The sequence below is a fragment of the Theropithecus gelada genome, chromosome 16 (genome assembly GCF_003255815.1).
Source record: "Theropithecus gelada isolate Dixy chromosome 16, Tgel_1.0, whole genome shotgun sequence".
Classification (NCBI taxonomy): Eukaryota; Metazoa; Chordata; class Mammalia; order Primates; family Cercopithecidae; genus Theropithecus; species Theropithecus gelada.
Window position 1 is genome coordinate 665,041 of NC_037684.1, and position 27,858 is coordinate 692,898.

Consider the following 27,858-nt stretch of genomic DNA (forward strand, 5'->3'; position numbering starts at 1 on the left):
TATATATATATATATATATATATATATATATATATATATATCTCTAAATGTGACTGCTTTTCATTATTGTTTTCACTAATTTAGATTCTTTATATTTTCAAAGTACTTTAAAAATTGGCTTATCAAGTTTTACAAAGCTCTTAGCTGAAATTTTGCTGAATTGTGTTGATGCTGTATATTAATTTGGGGAAATTTATATATTAATTATATTGAATATTCTGATATGTGAACATGATAGCTCTATATCTGGGTATTCTTTAATTTTCCTCAGTACTATCTTGAGATTTTTCAGGGTAAGGTTCGATTTTCACTGCCGGTCTATAAAACTACACATTGACTTTTTACACATTTGGCTTATATACTGTGGCTTCACTCAACTCATCTATTAGTTTTAGTAATGATTTCTAGACATATTCGGATTTTCCTATTTTACAAATTATTGAGAGATTGAGAGATGGAAGTGGTTGGGTGTAGAGGGGTCTGGTAAGATGGTGGAATAGTAGGATCCCAGCCCTGATTCCCTCAAAGAAACATCTATTTGGCAACTACCTACTGGGAAGAATGCTTGTGTGAGAACTCCAAATACCAGTGTGAGATTGCAACACCCAAAAAGAGCTCAAAAGCAAAGACATACTGATTAAAATGGATAAGAAGAGTGATTTTACTTTGCTTGCTTTACCTCTTCCATATCCAGAACATCACTGTGCTGAGAAGTATACCCTCTGCCCATTATTTTTCCACCGGGAGAAAAGTAGATCAAAGTGGATATTCAATATCTATTTGGGAGTACTGCCTGTACTGCCTGATGGGCACACTTCTGCTTTGCCTCAAAATGAACACTGGAAGAATTTTAGTACTTAGACCACTTGAAGACAACTAGGACCAAAGAAAGAGGGTGAAACACTCAGTGACGTACATGCAAATCTCAATGTGCCCCACAATGCTTCAAGTGGCCTCAACCAACAAAGTTACCAAATCAGGGGGAGTAAAACCAGCAGACATTTCTGACCATGAGGCACTGCCAGTCGGCCAAATCCATCAACAGGCTCAACCACCTCACTGAACAAGAACCCCAGGCCACACTTAATGGTGAAGGACTTTTCCTGCTGAAGCCGACCTGTAAAGATTAGAAAAAGTGACCACCTTCTCAAAAATATGTACACCAGCACAACACCACGAGAATCATGAAGTATCAGGAAAACATGACACAATTTAAATAAACCAATAAAGCTTCAATAATGGACCCCAAAGAAATAGGAATTGACAAAGTGCCTTTAAAAATTGGAAGTAATTATTTCAGATAATAAGTTCAGTGAACTGTATGAGAACACATATAGACAACTAAACAAAATTAAGAAAGCAATACATAAATAAAATCAGAAGTTACACAAAGAAATAAAAACCATAAAAATAACACAGAAATGTTAATGCTGAAGAATATAATGACTAAACTGAAAAATTTAAGGGAGTGTTTTAACAGCAGATTCAGTCACTAAGAGGAAATAGCAAAGTTGGGAAACAGGTATCTTGAAATTATCCAGTCAGAGGTGCAAAAACAAAAAAAATTGCAAAAGATAAGGAGTAAAAAAAATGAGACTTATGAAACATCATCAAATAAAGCAATATATGCATTATGTGGAAACAAGAAGATGAAATAGAGGCAGGAATAGAAAACTTATTTTGAGAAATACTGACTGTGAACTTGCTGAATTTGAGGTGGGAGGTGGACATCCAGACTCATGAAGTTCAAGAGTCCTTAAGTAGGTTGAACATGAAGAACCTCACACCAAGACATATTCTAATAAAACTATCAAAAGTCAAAGGCAAAAAGTGAATTTTAAAAGCAACAAGAGAAAATCAACTCATCACATAACTATCAGTGCAATTATCAGAAGAAACCTTTCAGGCCAGGGCAGAGTGGGATAATATATTCAAAGTATTGAAAGAAAAACTTCTATTTAAGGACACTTATATTTGCTAAAACCTTCCTTCAAAATGAAGGAAAGACAAAAACATTCCTTTATCTTTCCTTTGATTTCAATTTATACTACAAGGATACAGTAACCAAAACAGCATTTTGCTGGTATAAAAATAAACACATCATTCTATGGTACAAAATAGAGAATCTAGAAATACAAACAATAACAACCCTTGACAAATCAGACAAAAACATACACATACATAAGTGGTGCTGGGGAAATTGGGTGGCCACATGTAGAAGAATGAAACTCACCATATCCAAAGATTAACTCCGGTGGATTAGAGACTAAATCTAAGACCTGAAATCATAAAATTCTAGAAGAAAACCCTGGTAAAAACTCACAATGAACCACAGAGGAAACAGACATTATACAGAATAGGAAAAAAAATCCAAACTATACTTATGATTAAGCAGTAATATGCAGACTCTGCAGGGAACTCAAAAAACTCAGCAAGAAAAAAGAATCATTAAAAAATGGGGAAACTGCCCTTTAACTTTGGCTTTTATTAAGAGGAAGGACTGAAAAGACCTCATATTTTTATCAGTATTTAGATAAGGGAGAAATATAATTTTAATAAAAATAAATGCAAAATAATATATTTGAAGAATGGTATGTCTACATATGCTTGTATACATACATGTATGTACATACATACATACTTAAACACATACAATGGAATGATATTTAGTCATATAATGGAATAAAATGCTGTCATTACTGTCAACATAGATGATCCTGGAGGATATTATATTAAGTGAAATAAGCCAGGCACAGAAAGAAAAATACTGCATTATCTCATGCATATGAGGGATATAAACAAGTAGGTCTCATAGAAGTAGAGAGCAGAATGGCGGTTACGAGAGTCTGGAGTGGTTAGAGAGGGGAACAGGATGGGGAGATGTTGGTCAGAGGACACATAATTACAATTAGATAAACAAAATTAATTTCAAGAAATCTATTGAATAGCAAGGTGAGTACAGTTACTGATGATATATTGCATTCTAGAAAATTGCAACTAGAGTGGATAAGTGTTCTCATAACAAAAATGATAACTATGTTAAATAATGCATTTGTTATTAGCTAGATTTAGATTTAGCCATTCGACAATCCATATGTGGAATGTTCAAAACATCATGCTGTATGTAATAAAATCATCCAATGTCATCTTAAATTTTGAAAAGCCAAAAAGGATGCTTAGAAAAATTATTATTCAAGTTAGCATTGAATATATAGCTAAATATCTTTAGGTGGTAAGGACAATTAAAATAATTTGAAAAGTAATAACACAGAGATTTCATTACCAATAGTAGCTACATAAGAGTACACTTCAAGAAGAAAAAGTGTTTTCCTGTGTGAAGGTAAAATGAGAACAAAGAAGTGAGAGACATACCTTGGGAATATAAAATCCTGGTGGACACTGAACTGAAGGAAACACATAGTTCTTGCACCAGCGCAGAACTGTGACATGATCTGACCTAGTATTGAGTTGCCGTGAGAAGTCAGGAGTCAAGGATGGAAGCAGAGACAGGTAGAGGGAGAGAAAGGATGAGGACTCAGACCAGGTAGTGAGCAGCCATGTGCGGGTGAGAAGCAACTGAATTATTGTTTCTCAAATGTGCGGCCCGTAGGATGTGGGTGTGAGAGGGTGAGGGTGACGGCATGGATAGCTAACTGGAAGGATGGAGGTGCTGTGGGGGGAGCAGGTTCAGGGAGAAGGATGCAGTGTGAACAGCCTGTGTGCAGTACTTAGAGATTCCCCTCCAGCCGTGTGTTAGGGGGAGCTTGCCATTATGCCTTTGCACATGCCAGCCTGGGTGCCCAGAAGGCTTCTCCTGCCCTGGCAGAAAAACTCCAACTGCCTTCTCAAGGGTCCCAACGGTACTCTGTCCCTGTATTCCCAAGCATATCTATCCCTCTTTGCTTTGTGCACATGCTGGACCTCACACATGTTGCACAGCCTTTACCGTATTGTGTCCCAGAAGGCGCCCCAGAAGTCAGGATGGAGTGCCATGAGTTCCTCCACACGATGTTTATCAGAATGCCTGCACCTCAGTGATCACCACACGGCAGCGACTGGCTGGGGAACTGTTGGACTCCTAGCTCTGATATTCACAGCTCAGGCCGCCCTGGGCAGCTCACCCCACCCTCAACAGACCTCAGTCTTTGCACCTGTCAAATAGGTGTGCTCTCTCTCCTCCCCACCTCTGAGGGTCCTATGGGGACTGCACCACGCCCAGGATCCCGAAAACCACGGGCAGCGCGCCCTTTGCTGGGAAGTGACGGGGTCTTCGCCCACTCCCTTTCTGTGCCCCAGTTGGCGCTGGGGCAAGGCAAAGCCGGAGAGAGGCGGCCGTGCTGCCGGCGACCGTCCACTTCCTGGGAAGTGGACTCATTTTCCGGTCAATGCTCACCTTACCTGTGGAAGAGGCCAGCGTAGACCATTTTACTGAGCATCTGCTAGTTTCTTATTACTGATGTGTTACCCGCTATCACCCCTATTTGTTTAAGAGAAATAAGCGACTCAGAGCACGGGGTGTGGGTCCTGAAGAGGAAGGAAAAGGTGGGCCGGGCATGTACCAGTGAGGCAAAGGGGGTCTCAGGAATGGCTGAAGTCCTGATCTGCCTATACTGCATACACTGCGGCTGGGGTTCAGTTGGTCTCCGCCCCCACTCAGTTTGGGAGGATCTTGACCAGACCCTGCCATCCGAGGGCTTTGATTCCTGGTCTATGAATGGGGGTGGCACCCCCAGCCCACCCCTTGCTGGGCTGAAGCGCCCCCGCCCATGGGGTGTGACTGCTTCTGACCGTGGCCACCAGGGGTCGCGCGAGGTTGCCGCTGGCCGCAACACCGAGCTGCATTCTGGCCGCCCAGGCTCCAGCACCGGACAGACTGAGGTCTCTGTGGGTCTTCGTGTCCTTTTCTGAGGGCGGGGTGAGCAGAGCCTTGCACATCAGGCTCAGCAGCCCCAGGAGCTGGAGCCTGAGGAGCTGCTGGGGCCCTGCCCAGCGCTGAACGGCCTGGCAGCGGGTCCCAGTGTGACCCGTAAGAGTAGGGTGCTTGTACTCCTGGTGACCAGCGGCACCTGCTTACTGGGCCACTGGTTCTGGCGAGTGCTCGGGGCGCCGGGGGTAGGAGTCACGGGACTGTGGGGGCCCGGGACAGGGAGGGCTCTACTGGTTGCTGAGGGATCCCAGGCGCCCCAGTGGACCTCCTGCAAGCTTCTGCTCTGCCACCCGCCACTTGCACCCCCGGTTTTCCTTTCCAGAGCTGGAGGAATTGATCCCAACTCTGTTAAACTCCGGGATGGTTCTTCTCCGTGATACAGAAAAGTCAGGAAAGGGGGATTTGGATGTGCAACAGACTCCAAGTGAATTTGGATCCTTTCACTCCGGATTCTGCTGGGGGCATGGGGTTGATTCTTTTGGTGAAGCCATGGAAGCAGTGCTCAGGAGCTCCGAGATGAAGCGTGGCCTGCTGAGAGAACTGCAGTGACTGAGAGCAACGTGAGATTAGGCGCACAGCAGTTTCATGAGCTGCAGACAATTGCTCTGTAGGCTTTGGTTCTGTGTTTACTGTGTGAGGAGGCAGGATGGATACATGCACCGCATTAGGTGATCACAAAAGCCTTAGGCCGATTCTGCAGTGAGCAAAGTGCTCTGAGAGTAGCACAGGTTCTACTGCAGTGCCTGGACGCCTTCCTCATGCAGTTCCATATTTCTGTGCCTGGGCAGAAGATGGTGCTATGCTTACACAGGATGCATATTGTCATAGTGGAAGTTTAGCTGATGCTGAAGTGAAAACTGCAGAATCATGAGTTACTTCAAAGAAGCCAAGTTGAAGGGTTTCCTTTTGCAAGGTAGCTGGGACTTGAGCTATATTCATTCAATGTCTTTGGTTCACAGGGATACAAAATCTAGTAGTATTTTTACATCTCGAGTCTCAATCACAGATGCTGCCTCTGAAGAAGATGAAGATGACTGGGGATCCAACAAAATTATATTAAACACAGGTTATCTTGGACGTGTAACAAAGATCTCTAGTCCACAGGTTGAAGAGGGTGATAGTTGTGTTCCTGCAAATGAAGTTTTACAGGAGATTTATACCCATCAACCCAAAGAGATATTTTTTCACTTGCCCTCACAGTGGTATGTGCTGCTGGTGCTGAACCTCTTCCCAGAAATGGAGACCAGTGCATGAATTCACGCAGGCTAGATTACCTTGATACCACAACTCTGTAAACAGAGTTGATGAAAGTTATGATTCCTCCAGATTCAGAGAGAAGACCTTCAGCAATGGCCCTGGTAAGCATTCAGTACTGTTGTCTGCTTCTAGAAAGAGGGCAGAACAGTAACAAATAGAATTGAAGACTGGAGAGTTCAAAATTTTACTTTTACAAAAATAACTCAAGGAAGCACAGATGGCAGACGCTGCAACTGAAGGAGAGCACTCTCCTGGCGGGACAGCCACCGTGTCCTGCACCCAGAGTAACGGGCCATTCGGCCTATTGGAAGGCACATGAACTGCTCCATCAACCTTCCTGCATACTGACCTACTCATGTCCCACCTCCTCCAGAAACTGTGATAAGAGGAAGTTAGGTTGAAATCACTGCTGGAATCCCATTTGTAATTACGTTCACTATTGGCATCAGTAGTTTTACTGCTTGGGACTTCTATTTGTGAATTACAGTTGAAAGCTGCATTTTTACCTATGTCATGCTTTTGTATGATCTTACCAGTCTTTCTTCTGTAGGATACCAGTCACTGTTGGATATTACACTGCCCTGTCCAGGGTTAGCCACTGTGAAGTTGTGCTGCTTGTAGTTTGCTCTTACATTGTAATAAAAGATATCTTTCCCTGTAGTGACTTGTAAGAAGAACTCAAGGGTGTTGTTACAAAAATATTCTCCCTTCAAAAAGAGAAAAGCTAAAAGACTCATTACTACTCAGCCTTCAATACACCTGACCTGTGTGTCAGTCTTATATTTCTTTTTTTATAAAAATCTGTAAAATATACTTTTATATCCAACTGTTAGTGCTTTGTAAGCATTGCATGAAGCCTGAGCTGATAATTCTATGGAAGCATTGCCTTGGGAATTTGTTGTCTTTGCTGTAAACTTGTAGCATTAAACAAACATTGTAGTTAATAGGCTTTCTCTTTGAAACAAGTATGTGAAATGTACGGCTGTTCTTGAGGAACTTTGCATTGAAAAATGCTCCTTTCCCCTCCTTTGTTATACTGTATTAATGAAATATAAAAATTACTGGTTTTGTAATTTTTTTTCTGGTCATGTTCTTCTCTGACTCCTTAAAATGTCTCCTCCCTTCTCCAAAGTTTTATACTTGACTGTGTGGTTAGTCTGTTTCTAAATATTTTGCCCAGTTTCTCCTCAATATTCATGTATATAAACTGATCCTGGTGATCCTGTACATAGCTGTTTGAAATGCTAGAATGACACCTGACATTCCAGATTTTTCACAAAATACATTTTATTTGTGATGAGTCATTTGACAAATATTATCAGCTAAAAGACATTGCCAAAAAATAAAAATAAAACGAATCTGTGTCTTCTTTGTTTCCTTATTAATGTTCATTGAAAGCATGTTTGCACTTGTCTTTGATTTGGGTTTTATTAACATCAATTGGCATATTAAAAGTCCCTCTGAGCTTACCTTAATTTTCTAAAAAATGTAAGAAAAGGGGCCTATGGGAAGGACTACCAGGCAGAGGGGCTGGTGTGAGCACACGCTGGGCAGGAGGGAAGAAGTAATGACCAGGACCAGGGAAATCCCCAAACCCAGCAAGTCAGGGAGCCAAATGAAAAGCCTTTCGTCCTGTATTGGCCACCTAGCCCCAGCGACACTCCAAGTGTATTTCTCTTTTAGAGATACTCATTTTCCTGTTTATTTTCCTCTAATCCCGTAAAGGAATCTGATTTCTCCAATTAGCTTTCACAGGAGTAAAATTTCACATTAGAATGCTCTTCTTTAGAAGGCATCTTCCTAGATTAGGCTGCAAGGAGATTGAGGAAGTTACTCTCAGTCACTTATACCCCACAGGGACATTAATTCACCAGAGCTTTGGTGGGGGAGTAGAGGAGCTCATTACAAGCAGGTCTGGATGCTGCACAGAGTGTAAAGGGGGCAGAAGGACCCAGGACACCTAGGCCTGGAGATAGCTCCAATCCTGGCAGGTACTGTTATTATCCCCATTTTACAGAGGAAGAAACTGAGACACAGGCAGGTAATGTGATCAAGACCACACTGCTCTGCAGTAGAGGAGCCCAAATCTAAACCCAGGCAGCCTGCCTTGTCACCAGAGCTCTCACCCATAACCTCGTGCAGCCGTTAAGCAGGATTACCCTGTGACCAGGGGCACAGCCTCTGGGTTCACTTTCCAGCTGCTCTACCATTTCCAGTTGTGTGACCTTGGGCAAGTTACTTGTCTGTGCTCAGTGTCCTCTGTAAAGTGGGTATGGCGGTACCTGCCTCGTGGAGTCCCTTAAGTGAGTTAATAGCTGTAACATGCTTAGAATGGTGCCATGTGCACCATCACCATCCAGTACATATGGGCTATTATGCCTGAATTCTAGATGGACACATACCCTTGAAGGGTCTAAAATCCAGGATCCTGAAATGCCTGGCAGTGGGATCCTGAAATCCTCTGACAGCATTCTAACATTTTTAGGCTGCCAAATTGTACCCTGCTTCCCAGAGCTAGAAGGTGTGGGATCACCTGCTCACCCAGTTCAGCCCCACAGTAGGTAAAGAAGATTTTGTCACAGGCTTGGCTGGGGCCCAGCCCCTGTAACCTCCCCATGTCCCTCCCTTGCATGCTCTCTCACCCAGATTCACACATGCACTCCAGGCCTTCTGGATCCAAAGGGAAGGAGAGAGGGTGGGGACTGGGTTCACTGGTCCCCTGAAACATGCTGCCTCCAGCCCTGCTGAACTGGTGGGTCCAGGGAATGGGCCTGGAGCCGAAGGGGCCTTGCTCTCCCTTTAACTTTAAGCTTTGATTGCAGTGATCCAAGAGCTTCATCTCGTCCTGTGGGTCTGTCTGGATGTTTACACTGGATGGCATGGGCCCCTTTTGGCAGGGGTGCACAGGACAGGGCCTGGCTGGCAGTCATGGCAGGTGAGGAGACCTTGGCAGATCAGAAGATCTTCTGCTTCAACTTCAAAGTGTGAGTCTTCTCCTGGCTCTCAGTACATCCCTCATGAGCCATGACTGGCCCCAGTTCAATGACACCTTCTGCAGCAGCATCATGGTGTCCAGGGGCATAATCTGGAGCATGTGCCAGTGCTACCCCAAGGTATATGGTGGTGCGGCTGAGTGGAGCCAGAAGGGCTGGATCTTGGACCTCTCTTCCATGTATCAGCCCCATCCTTCAATCATCTTCTTGTTCTTTTCATTTTGACTCCCTGTTTTATTCTATCTTCTCTTCTGAGCATCCGTCCGTTCATTTACCCATTCATCTATCTATTCATCCACCCATTCATCCCCGCCTCGATCTATCAGTCCATGCATCCATTCATTTATTTATCCAACCACCCATCCATCTCTCTGTCCATCATTTAGCATAAGGATTGATCAGAAGCCTCCTGGTTCTGGAGCCATAGACCAGACACTATGGGGGAGACATGATGAAATACAACATATGACTTGTGTGCTTGAAACAAAAGCTAATGAGTGCTTACCACCTGCCTGGCAGTCTTGCATTCAGGCTGCAGTTCTCCCCTTATCCTGAGCTTTTTGTTATCTTCTTTAGTTTCTTTTTGTAGTAGAGAAGGCTGAGCCTAATAAAGTGGGGTCACACAACTGCAAATTGGAGTTAGGATTGGAGCTCAGATGTGTGTGACTTAGCCATCACCCTCTGCCTTGAGTTCTCCACCCCAGGGTCCCAGAGCTGCTGAGCATTCTGTAGTTGGTCAGCTCTAACCTTGGTTGCATGCATTGAGCAACTTTCTGTATTTTGGAGTCTTAATGTATTCCTAGCCTTAGTGATGGCAAGGACACTGCTTTGGGAGACCTGGGTTCTAGTTCCAGTTCTGTCCCAAACTTTGTGTGATCTTTGTCTTTCTGAGTCCAATATTTGCATCTGCATAATAGGACACAAACATCAATTTTCACAGTCTCATAGGGGTATTGCAGCAGTCAGAGAAGAGAAGAGATGTAGGAATATTTATAGATAGTAGAGTGTTTTGTTTAGGTGAAGGGCTGTCAGGTCCTGACAACCCTGAGGAATGAACATGTCAGAAGTTGTAAACCTTCAATGCCCAGAGAGGTGGACTGGCTCTTCCAAGGTCACATAGCTGGTCAGAGACACACCTAGGGGAAAAAATTAGAGAAACACGGATTCTAACTTGGGTTCTGTCTCTAACTGCCTGGGAGACTGCTCAAGCCCCTTCCCTCTCTGGACCTCAGTTTCCTTGTTTGTGCAATATGTGACACAGGATGAGGGCATGGAGGGAGAGGATATCTGGGGGCCCTGCTAGACCTCACCTCTAGGACCCAGGCTTGGGAATCCTCTAGAACCCCTATATTGTCCTTTACTCCTGGGTGGCTGTGCTCAAGGGTTCAGAGAGTGGGGACTCCTGTGATCCTGGACTACCTAACACTTCCCCTTCTGTGGGCACTCCCTGGGCTGTCAGCATGTTAGGTGCTAGAATGGTCTGAGACGGTTTGTAGTCATTTCCTAGGAAGCTTATGGTCTCTTCACCTCTGTCCATGCCATGTCTTGAGCAGAGGTCCCAGCGAGAAGTCCTGGGGGCCATAGCCACCCATGTCACCACTAGTCATGGTAATCCTCTTCCCTGTGGGGAGGCTGCACCCTGGGAGATGGCAGCAGGTGGAATTCAGCATCTGTCCTGACCTCTCCCTTAACCAGAGGTGGCTCTGGGGCTATGGGCAGGGTTACTGGAGTGGCAGTGGGAAGCAAAGTGGAGGAGGAAATATTGCTGGGTACTAATGAGTCACAGTTGATAGACTCATGTCTTCACGTGCCGTGGAGGCAGTGTGGTGGGGTGCAGATGGCATATGTTTTGGTGACCTACAGGCCTACATTCAAATAGCTGTTACCTCATGTTTCATGTCTGTGACCTTGGCAGGGGGAGCTCCTCAACCCCAAACCTTGCACAGCTGAGTGGGAGAAACCAGAGGGGTCTTGTGTTGTCGGGAACCTGGCATCATGCCTGGCACAGAGCACTTGCAAAATCTTCATTCTCAAGGTTGGCATTTGTAGTGCTTGGGGCTACACACAGAGGTCTCTGTATGCATGGGCATGTACATGTGGATGGGTGTGGGTCTGCTTGTGTGTGTGGGAGTGCATGTTTCAGGGACACAGACTAGCAAAACCAGCACAAGTGACTACAATAAGGGAAGGGAGGAAAGTGCATGGTAAACCAGGAAGACACTCTAGAGATGAGGCTTCCTATACCCTACGTGGTCTCTTGGTGCCTGTGACATTGCATCCTTCAGTGTTCATGCTTGTCCTCCCCTCAGGGTCTTCCCCTTGATCTCAGTGTCTGGACTGTGGAAAGCTTCAGTAAATGAGGAAACATAAATGTAAAGGAATATAATTAGCTAATTAGGGTAATTAAGTGAGGGGTAGCCATTTCCAACGTGCATTAAGCTGTCCCTGATTTTTAGGGGCTGGAGGTCTAGTGAGAGAGACAAGTTGCTGCATGATGGGGAGGAAGTAGGATTCACAGAGAAGGTGACCTGAGCTTTGTAGTTTATGTAGAAATTCACCAGGCAGAGAAGATGTGGGAGGATGCTCCAGACAGAAGAGCAACATGATCAAAGCCATGTGATGAAAGAACAAGGCAAGTGGGTCAGCAATGCTACTAGAGGGGGAGGGAAACAAGATCAGCGTGGAAAGGGAGGGGCCTTAGCTTCTCAGGGCCTGGGGTTTCATGCTAAGTAATTTGGATCTTACCCTTTAGTCAATGGGAGAAGGGAAGGCCATGGCCAGGTTTGCAATTTGAGAAAATTATCAGGCTGATATCTAAAAGGAGGAAGGTCTGGTGCAGCGAGACCAATGGGAGGCTTCTCTGCTCAGGTGAGAGATGGTGGTCATCTGGATTAGGGAGAATTTGAACCCAAGGCTGTAGGAACTGAGAAGACAGTTCCAGCTTGCCATACGTGGAGTACCTGCTGTGGCTGGCAGGGCATCAGCACTTCTACCCAGGTTATCTCATTAAAATTCTAAAGCAGACCTGGTCAGATGCAGAAGCCACCTGGACCTCAGACATGAGAGGGAAGGAAGAATTGGGGCAAATCTAGTGGGTGGGTACAGTTAGAGATGCTGAGCCTATCAGCAAAGATGGGACAGGAAAGTCGGGAGCAGGAAAAGGAGTGGCAGGGAGAGTGAGGCCTTTCCCTGCCTGGATGCAGCCCCTAACCGTGAGCCTCCCATTCCTCTTTCATGCCAGATCTGCTGGACCCAGGACCAGGACCCTGGTTGGTGTTGAAAGTTCTATCTCCTCTGCGGGCCTCCCTCCCTCTGCTTCTTCCTTCTGAGGACTACTCAGTGTGTTGCCTAAACAAAAATCTGACTGCATACTCTCCTGCTGATAACTCTTCAAGGATGCCTCTAATTCTCAGTTGATATCCCCTCCCTAGCTTCAACTCTGCCTGTTACTCCTCATCAAAGTACCTGTATTTTAATATGCTACCTCTTCTCTTTTTCCTCCAAGATTTTCATAATTGTGGTTGTGATGAGGATGATGATGATGAGGAGGAGAATGAGGATGGTAATGGTGAAGGTGGTGATAATGATAGTGATAGTTATGTTGAGGATGATGGTGAGGATAGTGAAGGTGATAATGTTGATGATGGTGAGGACGGTGATGGTGAAGGTGGTGATAATGATAGTGATAGTTATGTTGAGGATAATGGTGAGGATAGTGATGGTGATAATGTTGATGATGGTGAGGATGGTGATGGTGAAAGTGGTGATAATGATAGTGATAGTTATGCTGAGGGTGATGGTGATGATGATGATGATGATAGTGAGAATTGTGAAGGTGAGCATGGTGATGGTGATGATAACAATGGTCATGGTGAGGTCATAATGATGGTGATGGTGAGGATGCTGATGGTGAAAATGGTGATAATCATGATGGTGAGGATGGTGATGGTGAAGGCGGTGATGATAGTGATAGTTATGGTGAGGATACTGCTGCTGATGCTGGTGAGAATGGTGAGGGTGAGACTGATGATGATAATGAGGGTGATGATGGTGAGTATGGGGATGGTGATGGTGATAATAATAATAATTGTGATAATGAGGATGGTTATGGTGATGATGATAGTGATGATGATGGTGAGGACGGTGAGGGTTATAATGATGATAATGATATTTATGGTGATGATGAGGATGCTGATGCTGAAGGTGGTGATAATGATAGTGATAGTTATGGTGCGGGTGATGGTGATGTTGATGATGATGATGGTGAGAATGGTGAGGGTGAAAATGGTGATTGTGATGATCATAGGGATGTAAGGATGGTGATGGTGATCGTGACGATGATGATAATTGTGCTGACTGGGCCATGAGGTAATGGAGGCAGAAAAAGTGGCAGCTTCTAGGAAGTACAGAACCAGCTGGGAAGTACAAGGTAATCTTAGTGGGGATGGAAGATGTTGGGCCCCTGCCTCATTTCTAGACATCTGGGGGAAGCTCACCCCTCACAGGAGTTCCAGGAACCCTCCATCCATCATTCCCTTCTCACCACCAGGATAGAGCTTTTTGGGTGCAGACAAGTTCTTCTACTCACTGCACTCTGCGGGAAGGGAAAAGGGGGAGTACTATTTATGAACCCAGTATAATACGTTAAGGTCTCATCTAATATTTGTTGGAAGAATTTTCAGCTGAGGAGATCAAGTCTCACAGAAGTCCAGTAACTTAATCTTCCGTAGCATCCTGTTGTGCCAGGCAACATGCTGGGTGGTTCCTTATATCCTTATATGTTATCTCATGAAATCCTTACAGCAATGCAAGGAGACAGGCATAACTACCACATTATAAAAACTGTGTTAAAATAAATGTAACATAAAATTTACTGTCTATGTTTAAGTGTACATTTCAGTGGCCCTAAGTACGTTCATATTGTTGTGCAATCAATTTCCAGAATCCTTTTCACCTTGTAAAACTAAAACTCTGTAACTCATTAAAGAACAACTCCCTATTCCCCACATTCCCCAGGCCCTGGCAGCCATGTACTCCCATCTGTCTCTACGGATTTGACTACTCTAGGTTCCTCAGAAAAGTGGAATAATACAGCATTTGTCTTTTTGTCTGGCTTCTTTTGCTCAGCCTAACCAAGGTTCATTCTTGATGCAGCAGGTGTCAGAATCTCCTTCCTTTTCAAGGCTGAACAATATTCCACTGTCTGCATAGACAGCATTTTGTTGATGTGTCCATCCATCCATGGACACTTGGGTTGCTTCCACAATTTGGTTATCATTAATGATGCTGCTCTGAATATGGTTAACAAGTATCTCTTCCAGGCTAGCCCCATTATACAAGAACCCCAAAGGCAAAGCTCTTCTCCTCACCCCACTGCCTTTCTTAGGACCTGTCTCCTGCTCCAGCACACTGTGCCCACTCCTTGATATTGAGCTTGCCTAGGTCTCTTGATCCCTGAAAATTCGGGGATGGGAACTGGTGGACACAACCACAGCCATCCACTTCTCTGTCCCCTATGCAGTTTCTGTACCAAACAATACATGGCAATGACCTGCGTTCCACTGTTTCACCAGATGTGGATGAGGTACCTACTGCATACCGGGCGTATGTGGGCACTGGACAAAGACCCCCGGCAAATGAGAAGATGTGAGCTCCTCAAGGCCAGGGCCATCCGTTTCCCTTGCTTCTTCCCCTAGTGCCTAGGAGAGTGCTGCACACAGCAGGTGCTCCATCAATGTTTGATGAGCGAATGAAGAAGAACCAGGGAGGGAGCAGGAGCCCAGAAGTCCGTCCCCCTACTGGTGCTGTGCCCTGAGCAGACCCCTCCCATGTCAGGCAGGGAGGCCTCTGTGATGTGGCCCCTCCCCAGGGTGTGTGCAGAGGTTCACCAATGCCCTGGTGGGCAGCTGCACAGAGGCTGACTTCCCCTTGCCCTGCAGATTGCTTTCATACCTGCTGACTCCAACTTCCAAGACTTCCTGTCCCAAAGGCCTTGCGCCTGGTTAAGAACTAGTTCACTGCTTAGATGAAGAGATAATTATCAGGCCCTCTGGGTGGGGCACTAGGGTCCTGAGGACAATCTCCCCTGATGGTGGAGAAGGGGAGAGGGTGGAGGAAGGGATGATGTCTCCTCACCACCATCCAGGCTGCAACTTTGCCTTCTCACTCACTGAGAGCATGTTATAGAAACCATAAATGGTTTCCAACTTTCAATTCTGAGCTAGGCATTATTATTCCCATTTTGCACATGAGGAATCTGAGGCTTAAGGGCTTTGTCTTGTCAGGGACAAGACAGAAGCTTACAGTGAATACAGGGTCTCCATCAAACAGAAATCACACAGGGAAGCCTGCTGTAAAAAATACAGCAAAACAGTCACAGGCATGACTCCTGTTACTCACAAACAAAAAGAGGCCTGAAGATGGCCAAGCACAGGCCTAGGGCTCTGCTCCCACCCACTGTGTGACTCTGGGCAGGCTTCTGGCATCTCTTTGCCCTGTCTGTGGAATGGGGATGCTAACAGCTCCCATCTCCTAGGTCTTCAGGGAGGGTTAAGTGACATAATACATGCAGAGTGCTGAGAAGAGATTGTGACCCAAGCAGGTCTTCCATGTGTGTTTGTCATCATTAGTAAATGTCTTCTGTGTGCCAGAACCTGCGTCAGGCAATATGCACCCAGTATCTCCTTCGGTCCTCACAGGAACCCTGTGAGGTTGGGGTGTAGTGCCCCTATACAGACGAGAAGACTGAGGCTCAGAGGAGTGCAGTCATAAGTCCCAGACCCCCTGGGGAGTCAGCGATATTGGTGGGGCCAGAGCTCAGGCCTGATGTAGGCATAGTTGGCCTCCCTCTATGAAGGTGTTCAGCTCTGGCATGCCAGGCACAGCCAAGAGCCTTGCAGCCCTGAGGAGATGGTGGGACCAGCTGGCCCCCTGGGCTGTGACTGAGCTTGGAAGACCAGGCTTCAGGTTCAAGAGCTGTCAGCTGGGCCAGGGACACCCTCTGCTTTGTTTGGATAAGGGGTTGACAATGGCATTTCTGCTCCTGGCGCACAAGGTGAACAAAGGCTCCAGTGGGAAGAAAGCAGATAGTCCCAGTGGGTTGGGGGGCCAGTTGGGGTGCATTGCCAGGAAATGGGAAGTCTCAAGCCATGGTGGATTCTGGGCTCTTTCCTGTCACTTCCCAGATGTGTGATATTGGGCAAGTGACCTGGTGTCAGATCCGTCCTTTCCAGAGACACTGTAGTACAGTGATAGAAAACATGATTCCTGGAGCTCCAGTGCCACTACCTAGTGCCCATGTCACCCTGGGTACAAGACAGAAGGGCCCTGTGCCTCAGTTTTCTCACTGGATCTCCTAAAATTATGCTGATGATGAGGTGAGCCAACTAGAAGAGCCTGGCTAGTTGTGGTTGCCCACAAGAGCTGTATATGTTCCTGCTGACGTGTCCTCATCTGTAAAATGGGAGTGATAGTTTCTACTTGAAAGTACTGTTTAGAACAATGGGCTGATAAGCATAAAGCCTTTAGCCACTATCTGGGACCCAGGAAACTCTCAAAGTGAACTGGTCTTCATATTGCACCTTTGAGGTTAATTTTGGAGACATCAACTGAAAGGAACACTGAATCAAGAGTCAGATTTGGGGCCAGGCTGGAGCTTTGCAACTTCATTTATTCACCTTTTTGGGCTCAGTGTCCTCATTTAGGAAACATGCAGAGTCACGTTGCCCAAAGTCTTCTTGTGAGATGAAAGGAGACCACGTACCCAAAGCATCAGGGCCAGGGGAGAGCTCAGATGTTTGCTGAGTGACTCTTTGCCTTCCTGTGTGTGTCCTCTCCCACTTTGTTTGCTGTGTCCACCCTGTGGCCCCAACTCCCTTATGTCAGTGTGTGGGATCCAGATCCTGCCCGACTTCATCCACATCCAGATGAAGCTCATGAGCTACAGTGAAGACCCTCACTTCCTGCTGGCCCCTAAACTGGGACAGCTGGAGCTGGGAACCAGCAATGGACAAGAAAGTGGTTCTCATGACCACCAGGCCTGGATGGAAGCTGCTGGCTTCATCCTCAGGGGCGCAGAGGAGCACGTGGGAAGAGAAACCCAACACAGAGCAGGCCCAGCGGGTGCACAGAGCACAGGAGTGGGAGTGGTGCCCAACTCTGGGTAAAGGAGGACAGGGTGAGGCACTGAGGGGTGTTTGATGACATTTGGGAGTAAAGAGATGGCAGTGGAGGGTGTGGGACACCCTGAGAGGGACCAGGTGTGATACACAAATTAGTGTGGCCTTGGGAGTCGGATGGACCTAGGTTCAAATCCCACCTCCTCTGCTGTGTGACCTTGGCAAATTCCTTCTTCTCCTGAGCCTCAGTTTCCCCACAAAGGCATAATTACTCCTCTTCCACAGGGGTGTTGTGAGGATTGTGACCATGCATCTGAGTGCCTGGCACACAGTAGGCTCTTGTTCTCTGTGAGTGCTCATCATAAGTAGCACGGGGCTGGGAGCCAGAGGCCCTGAGTTCAAATTTGGCTCTGCGGCTGACACGCTCTGTGACCATGGCTGGTTTCTCCCAGCCCATCCTCATCCACTCTGCCTGTGAACTGAGCTCCTCAATCATCTGTGTATCCATTCATTCCATTCACAAGACTGAACTGAGAACATTTTCCTTGCGCCAACTTTACTGGCCTCTACTACTCAGGAGCTCCCAGTCCAATGGAGGAGGCAGACAAAAACACAGAAGAACACCTCAGTGTGACCGGGCCTGTGAGGGACAGAGGGGACCCCAGAAGTATTGGAGAAGTGCATGAGTGACCTAGTTCAGATGATGACATCATAGTAGCCCTGTTTCTTATTACCTACCATGTGCCAGGCATTGTGTGAAGTACTTTGCACATATTACCTGCTATAAAGCTCGGAGACAACTGTAGTAGTGAATCTGTTATACGTCCCACTTTACAGGGAATAAACTGATGCCCAGGGAGGTGAACCAGGCTTCCCCAGGCCTTGTAGCTAGTCACGGGGATGTGGATTCAGGCGGGTTGACTCAGTGATCCCCTTACCCTCTTGGTCTTTGCCCCTGCAGCCTCCCGGCCTGTCCCCAGGGCCCTGCACCCTTGGCAACCCTCTAAGATGACCTGGACATGGGCTGCTGGAAAGGCCCCAAGAACCCTTTCTGGCCTCCTGAAAAGGAACTTTGGGCCTTATACCTAGGGCTGAGCTGAAAATGCTCCCGATTTTCTAGGCTGGAGCCCCTGCAAACCTCTGTGTGACATCACAGGGCCTCAGTTTCCTTATTTGCAAAATGAGATTATATGTGGGCTCCAATGAGACACTGGACCCAAGAGCATTTTGAAGATTGTAAAGAAATGTACAGTTAGGGAATAATTATTATCAATGGACCATTGCTCTTCCAATAGTTGTATGCCTTAGCAAATCTTTGAAAGCAAAAATATGATTTGTTGAGGAGGTTTGCAGCAGCTGACGCGCTTGAGAGTCTTTTCTATCTCCCTTCAAAGCTGGCCTCTGACAGGGACCTTCCTTGGTGCTACCCCTGGGTCACTCATCCTTTGTGCAGGCTTCTCAGGGTTCTTATTTCTATTGCATCTGGTGGTTCCCCTGGTGGATGGCATGCTCTGTCTTCACTCAGAGCTAACTGCATCTCCTTCAGGCCTGTGTCCCTCATGCAGCACCCACTGCTCCCTCACCAGGATTCAGAACCTTCTGTGACTGACCCCTGCTGACCTCCCAAATTTATACCCCCTCATTCTTTCTGCTCCTCCAATTCCATGCCTGTGCCCCTCAATCCTGTGGCTCACACTCTCAGCCAAGCTGTTCTCCTCCATCAGGGTGTCCTTGGCTCCCTTGTCTGCTGGGCAAATTTGTGTTCATCCTTCCAAGCCCTGCACAGAAGTCCTCCTCTGAAAGCTCTTCCTGAGGTCACAGCCCCCTGGAACAAGGTAGTCCTTGTTCCTCTGTTCTGCCTTTGGGTTTTGTACCTTTATCACTTTGGTGTGACTGCCTGCCTCCTGCGGAAAGGAGGCACTTTGGCTTTACTCACCTCAGTATTTCCTGGGTCCAGCTGGGTCTCTGGACTGGCCCAGAATCAGTGGTCATCCAGAGTGTACAGAACACACAAGGACCCAGGAATGCTTTGCAAATAATAGCACCCTCCCACAGTTCTACAGTGTTTACTTTCTAAGCTCTTTTACTCTGACATTAAAATTTCTAAATTTCTAAATGGACTGTATATATTTATGAAACCTGGCAAGATGACTTCAGAGGACACACACACCCCACTGGCAGAATATATTTGTGTTGACTAGGATTATGGATGAAATTTAGCTTCCTGGCAAATGAATCACTTGCCATTGACTGAGCATCTTCTTTGTGCCAGATACTAAGCTGTGATCTCTAGAAAGAAAGAGACATGAACTACTGACACAGTCCTTGACCACAAAGAGCTCAGAATCTAGTGAGCTTGATTTCTTGAAAGTTAGAGACAGAGTGCAGAGCAGAAGCTCAGACAGGAGAAGAGGTGGCACACCAGAGGCAGTGACAGCCACACAACTATCTGGGGACACTGAGTGCAGCAACAAATAGCTTAGGCTGCCTTGGCAGCCCATAAAGGTATCATAGTTTCCTATTGCAGCATCTCAGTGATGCTTTTGTTACGTCGATCTCTGCAAAGCCCGTCTGTGCCCCAGCCCAGGATGGTGGCAGCCATGCTGTGGAGAAAAGGGTAGTGAGTCTACCTCACACCAGGACCACAGGCTCAGAGCTTGCACCCTGGACCACCTGGGAATGGGAGCCCTTCACATGTTCTCTGACCCGTGCTCAGGTTGGAGTCCTGGCCAAGGAAGGGAGATACCTCCATGCTGGGTCAAAAGGACACAACCCCAGGAACACATTCTCTCTTCTTTCTGGGTCATTTCTGCCTCTGCAGTGAATGGTGCCACCAGGCACATCCTATCTGCTGGTGTGACACAAGGACAGGCGTTCCTGCCCATGGCATGAATCTTCAAATGAGAAACACTGTTTGTAGAATCTACAAGGGGACAATTTGAAACCCATATCGACCTGTAGAGAAAAACCAATATCCCACAATAAAAATTAGAAACAAGCTATCTGTGAAAATGCTTTGTGATGTGTGGATTTATTTCAAAAAGTTAAATGTTGTTTTGATTCAGCAAGTTAAATACACTCTTTCTGTAGAATCTACAGAGGGATGTTTCAAAGCCCATTGAGGCCTGTAGTAAAAATCCAAATATCCTGTGATAAAAACTAAAAACAAACTATCTGTAAATATGATTTGTGATGTGTGGATTTATCTCACAGAGGTAAACCTTTGCTTTTATACTGCAGTTTGGAAACACTCATTTAGTAGAATCTAAAAGAAGAAATTTCTGAGCCCATCGAGGCCTATAGTGTAAAACCAAATATCCTGTGATAAAAACTAGAAACAAAGTATCTGTGAAAATGCTTTGCAATGTGTGGATTTATCTCACAGAGTTAAACCTTTGTTTTCATTCAGCAGACTGGAAACACTTTTTTTGTAGAATCTACAAAGGGACATTTTGGAGCCCATTGAGGCCTATATTGAATAACTGAATATTTCACGATTAAAACTAGAAACAAGCTATCTGTGAAAATGCTTTGCGTGTGTAGATTCCTCTCACAGAGGTAAACTTTTGTTTATATACAGCAGGTTGGGAACACTCTTTTTTGTAAAATTTGGATAGCGAAGACAATTTAGAGTGCATTGAAGTCTATAGTGAAAAACCCAATATTCCACAAGAAAAACTGAAAACAATTTATCTGTGAAAATGCTTTGCAACGTGTGGATTCATCTCATAGTTTTAACCATTGTTTTTATTCAGGAAGTTTGAAACAATGTATTTGTAAAATCTTAAAAGGAACATTTCAGAGCCCATTGATGCTTATATTGAAAAATGAAATATCCCCTGCTAAAAACCAGAAATGAACTGTTTGTGAAAATGCTTTGTGATGTGTGGATTCACCTCACAGAGTAAAACTTTTGTTTCACTTAAGTTGGAAACGCTAATTTTGTGGAATCTATGATACGGCATTTCAAAGCCCATTGAGACCAATACTGAAAACCTGAATATTCCATGATAAAAACTACAAAGCTATCTCTGAAAATGCTTTTGGATGTGTGATTTCCTCTCACAGAGTTTAACATTTCTTTTGATTCAGCAGGGTAGAAACACTTTTTTTGTAGAATCTATGAGGAGAAATTTCAGAGTTTATTGAGGCCTACAATAAAAACCCGAATATCCCTTGATAAAAACTAGAAACAAGCTATCTGTGAAACTGCTTTGCAGTGCGTGAATTGGTCTCATAGAGTTAAATCTTTGTTTTAATTCAGCAGGTTGGAAACGCTTTTTCTTGTACAATCAACAAAGGAACATTTACGAGTCCATTGAGGCCTCTAGTGAAAAATGAATATCCTGTCATACAATCTAGAAACAAGCTGTGAATTAGTTTTGCAATGCATGGATTTATTTCACAGAGTTAAACTTTTTATTTTGATTCAGCAGGTTGGAGACACACTTTTTGTATAATCTGTGAGGGGAAATTTTGGAACCCACTGAGGCCTATAGTGAAAAAGTGAATAACCCTAATAAAAACTGAAAACAAACTATCTGTAAAAATACTTTGCAATGTGTGGATTCATCTCACAGAGTTAAACCCTTGTTTTGATTGAGCAGGTTGTAAACACTCTTTTTATAGAATCCATGAAGGGACATTTCAGAGTCCATTGAGGCCTATAGTAAAAAACCGTGAATATTGCATGATAAAAACTAGAAACAAGCTATCTGTGAAAATGTTTCATAGAATCTACAAAAGGACGTTTTGGAGCCCATTGAGACCTATGGTGAAAAACTGAATATCCCATGATAAAAAATAGAAGCAAGTTTGCTGTGAAAATGCTTTATGAAGTGTGGATTCATCTCACAGAGTTAAACCTTTCTTCTAATTCAGCAGGTTGGCAACACATCCTTTCTAGAATCTATGAAGCAACATGTCTGAGCTCGTTGAGGCTTATAGTGAAAAACAGAATATCCACCATAAAAACTAGAAACAATCTACCTGTGAAAATGCTTTGTGATATGTGGTTTTATCTCACAGAGTTAAACCTTTCTTTAGATTCTGCAGGTTGAATATCCTCTTTTTGTAAAATCTATGAAAGAAAATTTCAGACCCCATTTAGTCCTATAGTGAAAAACCAAATGTCCCGTGATAAAAACTACAAAGAAGCTATGTCTGAACATGCTCTGCAATACGTGATTTTATCTCATACAGTTTAACTTTGTTTCATTCAGCAGGTTGGAAACACTCTTTTTCTACTATATACTGGTGATATTTCAGAGCAAATTGAGACTTATACTGAAAAACTGATTATCCTGCAATAAAAACTAGAGAAAAACTATGAGCGAAAATGCTTTGCAATGTGTGGATTCATCTCACTGAGTTAAACCTTTGTTTTGATTCAGCAGGTTGGAAACACTCTCTTTGTAGAATCTACAAAGGGAAATTTCAGAGCCCTTTGGAGTCAACAGTGAAAAACCAAATATTCCATGATAAACACCAGAAACAAGCTATGTGTTAAAATGCTTTGCAATGTGTAAATTTATCTCACATAATTAATTGTTTGTTTTGATTCAACAGGTTGTAAACACTCTTTTTGTAGAATCTATGAAGGGTCATTTTGAAGACCATTGAAGCTATTGTGAAAAACCATATATCCCTCGATAAAAACTAGAAACATCCCATCTGTGAAAATGCTTTGTAATATATGGATTCATCTCATAGAGTTAAACATTAGTTTTAATTCAGAAGGATGGAAACACTTTTTTCTATAGAATCTAAAAAGGAACATTTTGAAGCCCATTGCGGCCTGTGGTAGGAAAAAAAAAAAAAAAACTGAATATTCTCTGATAAAAATTAGAATCAAGCTATCCATGAAAATGCTTTGCGATGTGTGGATCATCTCTCAGAGTTAAACATTTGTTTTGATTCAGCAGATTGAAAAACTTTTTTTTAAGAATCTATGAAGGGACATTTTGGAGCCCATGGACGAGTATATTGACAAACTGAATATCCCACAATAGAAACTAACAACAGATTATTATTGAAAATGCATTGCAATGTGTGGATTCATCTCACAGAGTTAAACCTTTTTTTTGATTCTGGAGGTTGGAAACACTCTTTTGTAGAACCAACGAAGGGACATTTCGGAGCCCATTGAGGCCGATAGTGAAAAACTGAATATTTCACAATAAAAAGTAGAAACAAGTTATGACTGCAAATGCTTTGTGTGTGTGGATTCATCTCACATAGTTAAACCTTTCTTTATATACAGTAGGTTGGAAAAACTTTTTGTAGAATTAGAGGGGACAATTTCGAGTCCATTGAAGTCTATTATAAAAAAAATTCCATCATAAAAACTAGAAACAATCTATTTGTGAAGGTGCTTTGTGATATATGGGTTCATTTCACAGAGTTAAACCTTTGTTTTTATTCAGAAGGTTGAAAACAGTCACTTTGTAGAATCTAAGAAGGTCCATTTTGGAACCCTCTGAAGCTTATATTGAAAAATTGAATATTTTTGTTTTGACTCAATAGGCTGTAAACACTAATTTTGTAGGCTCTACCATAGGACATTTTGGAGCCCGTTGAGGCCCATACTGAAAAACCAAAAATTTTGTGATCAAAACTGTAAAGAAACTATATCTGAAAATGTTTTGCCACGTGTGATGTTATCTCACAGAGTTAAATTTTCTTCTGATTCAGCAGCTTGGAAACACTTTTCTTGTAGAATCTGCAAGAAGACATTTCACAGCCCACTGAAGTCTACAATTAAAAAAAAAGAAAGAACAACCCTTGATAAAAACTAGAAACAAGTTATCTGTGAAAACACTTTGTGATGTGTGAGTTCATCTGACAGAGTGAAATCTTCATTTTGGTTTAAAAGATGGAAACACTTTTTTTTGTAGGATCAATGAAGAAATATTTCTGAGCCCATTGATGCCTATAGTGAAAAATCAATATGCCACAGTAAAATCTAGAAACAAGCTATCTGTGAATTAGCTTTGCAATGTGTGGCTTTACCTCACTGAGTTAAACCTCTTTTTTTTTTAATTCAGCAGGTTGAAAACATTCTTATTGTATGATCTATGAGGGAATATTTTGGAGTCCATTGAGGCCCATAGTGAAAAACCAAATATCTTGCAATAAAAACTAAAAACAAACTATCTGTGAAAATATGTGCAATGTGTGGGTTTATCTCAAAGTGTTAAACCTATGTTTATATACAGAAGGTTGGAAACACTCTTAGTAGAATCCAAAAGAAGAAATTTCTGAGTCCTTTGAGACCTATAGTGAAAAACCAAATATTCCCGATAAAAACTGAAAACAATTTATCTACTAAAATGTTTTGAGTTGTGTGGATTCATCTCACAGAGTTAAACCCTTGTTTTGATTCAGAAGGTTGGAAACACTCTTTTTGTGGTACCTACAAAGAGATATTTCGGAGCCTATAGAAGCCTATACTTAAAAAAATGAATATCCTGTGATATAAACTAGAAACAAGCTATGGGTGAAAATGTTTTGCAATGTGTGGATTCATCTCACAGAGGTAAACCTTTCTTTCAATTCAGCAAGTTGAAAACACTCTTTTTGTAGAATCTACAATAGGACATTTCAGAGCAAATTGAGGCCTATAGTGAAAAACCGAATATACTGAGATAAAAACTAGACACAAGGCATATGTAAAACTGCTTTGTGATGTGTAAATTCATCTTAGAAAGTTAAACCTTTCTTTTGCTGCAGGTTGGAAACTCTCTGTTTGTAGAATCTATGAGGAGACAATTCAGAGCTCATTTTGGCATGTAGTGAAAATCCAATATCCCGCAGCTGTCTGTGAAAATGCTTTGCTGTGTGTGAATTTATTTCAAAAAGTAAAAACTTTGTTGTAATTCAGCAGGTGGGAAACACTCTTTTTGAGGCATCTACAAAGGGACATATAGGACCCATTGATGCCTATAATGGAAAACAGAATATCCTTTTAAAAAAAAAACTAGAAACAAGCTTGCTGTGATTTAGATTTTCAATGTCAAATTATCTCAAAGACATAAACTTTTTGTATTCAGCAAGGTGAAAACATTCTTTTTGTATAATCTACAAAGGGAAGTTTCAAAGCCCATTGAGGCCTAGAGTGAAAAAATGAATATTCCGTGATATACTAGAAACAAGCTATCTGTGACAATGCTTTGTGATGTGTGGATTTGTCTCAGAGTTAAACCTTTGTTTTTATACTGCAGGTTTCAAACACCCTTTTAGTAGAATGTAAAGGAAAACGTTTCTGATCCCTTCAAGGCCTATAGTGAAAAACGGAATATCCAGCAATAAAAACTAGAAAAAAGCTATCTGTGAAAATTCTTTGCAATGTGTAGATTCATCTGACAGGATTAAACCTTTTTTTTGATTCAACAGGTTAGAAACAGTTTTTGTGCAATCTACAGAGGGACATTTTGGAGCCCATTGAGGCCTACAATGTGAATCCAAGTATTTTGTGGTGAAAACTAGAAACAAGCTTCTGTGAAAATGCTTTGTGATGTGTAGAATATTTACATACAGCAGTTTAGAAACACTCTTTTTATAGAATTTAAGAAGGTACAATTCAGATTCCATTGAAGCCTATAGTTAAAAACAAAATATCCAGCAATAAAAACTAGAAACAAGCTATCTGAAAAATGCAATGTGTGATTTCATATCACAGAGTTAAACCTTTATTTTGATTCAGAAAAGATAAGAAATCTTTTTTTCTGGAATCTACGAAGAGGCATTTTGGAGCCCATTTGAGACCAATAGTGAAAAATCGAATGTCTCTTGATAAAATCTAGAAACAAACTCTCTGTGAAAATGCCTTGCAACGTGTGGATTCATCTCACAGAGTTAAACCTTTGTTTTTATTGAGCAGGGTGGAAACACTCTATGGAATCTACAAATGGACATTTCGGAGCCTATTGAGGCCTATACTGAAAAACCAAATATCCTGCAATAAAAACTACAAATAAGCTATCTATGAAAATGTTTTGTGAGGTTTGGATTCATCTCACAGATTTAAACCTTTGTTTTGATTCAGCAGGTAGGAAATACTCTTTTTCTAAAATCTACTCTGAGACATTTCTGAGCCTAAAGAGGCCTATAGTAAAAAACTGAATATCCCACTTTAAAAACCAGAAACAAGCTATCTGAAAATATGCTTTGCAATGTGTGGATTTCTCTCACAGAGTTATATCTTTGTTTTGATTCAGCAGGTTGAAAGCACTCTTGTTATAGAATCTACAAAGGGATATTTTGGAGCTCATTGAGACCTATAGTGAAAAACCAAATATTCCATGATAAAAACTAGAAACAAGCTATCTGTGAAAATGCTTTGTGATATGTGGATTTATCTCAAAGAGTTAAACCTTTGTTTTTATTTTGCAGGTTGGAAATACTCTTGTTGTAGAATCTATGAAGGGATATTTCAGAGCTCATTGAGGCCTATAGAGAAAAATCGAATATCCCGCGGTGAAAATTGTAAAGAAGCTACCTCTGAAAATACTTTGCGATGTGTGATTTTATCTCAGAAGTTGAACTTTCATTTTGATTCTGCAGGTTGGAAATTCTTTTTCTGTAGAATCTACGAGGAGACATTTCATAGCCCATTGAGGCCCATAGTGAAAAATCAAATATCCCTTCATAAAAACTAGAAACAACCTGTCTGAAAAAATGCTTTGTGGTGTGTAGATTCATTTTACAAAGTTAAACCTTTGTTTTGCTTCATCAGGTTGGAAACTCTTTGTTTGTAGAATCTACAAAGGGACAATTCCGAGCCCATTGAGGCCTTTAGTGAAAAACCAATTACCCCCAGTAAAAACTAGATATAAGCTATGGATGAAAATGTTTTGTGATGTGTGGATTCATCTCACAAGTTAAACCTTTGTTTTGATTCAGCAGGTTGGAAACACTCTTTTAATAGAGTTTACAAGGGGACATTTCAGAGCTCATTGAAGCCTCTTGTTAAAAACTGAATATCCTATGATAAGAAACAGAAACAAGCTATCTGTGAAAATGCTTTGTGATGTGTGGGTTCATCTCACAGAGTTAAACCTTTGTTTTGATTCAACAGGTTGTAAAGATTCTTTCTGTAGAATCTATGAAGGAATATTTCATAGCTCATTGAGGCCTACAGTGAAACATCGAATACTCTGCAATAAGAACTAGAAACAAGCTATTTGTGAAAAAGCTTTATGATAAATGGATCTTTTTCACAGAGTTAAATATTTGTTATTATACAGCAGGTTGGAAACACATATTTAGTAGAATCAAAAAGGAATCTTTTTTGAGTCCATTAAGGCCTGTGGTGAAAAACCAAATATCCCGCAATTAAAACTAGAAACAGGCTATCTGTAAATATGCTTTGCAATATATGTTTGCATCTCACAGAGTTAAATTTTGGGTTTTATTCAGCAGGTTGGAGACACTTACTTTTTATAACCTACTTGGCGACAATTCAGTGCCCATTGAGGCCTATAGTGAAAACCCGAATATCTTGTTATAAAACTACAAACAATCTATCTGTGAAAAATGCTTTGCAATGTGTGGATTCATGTCA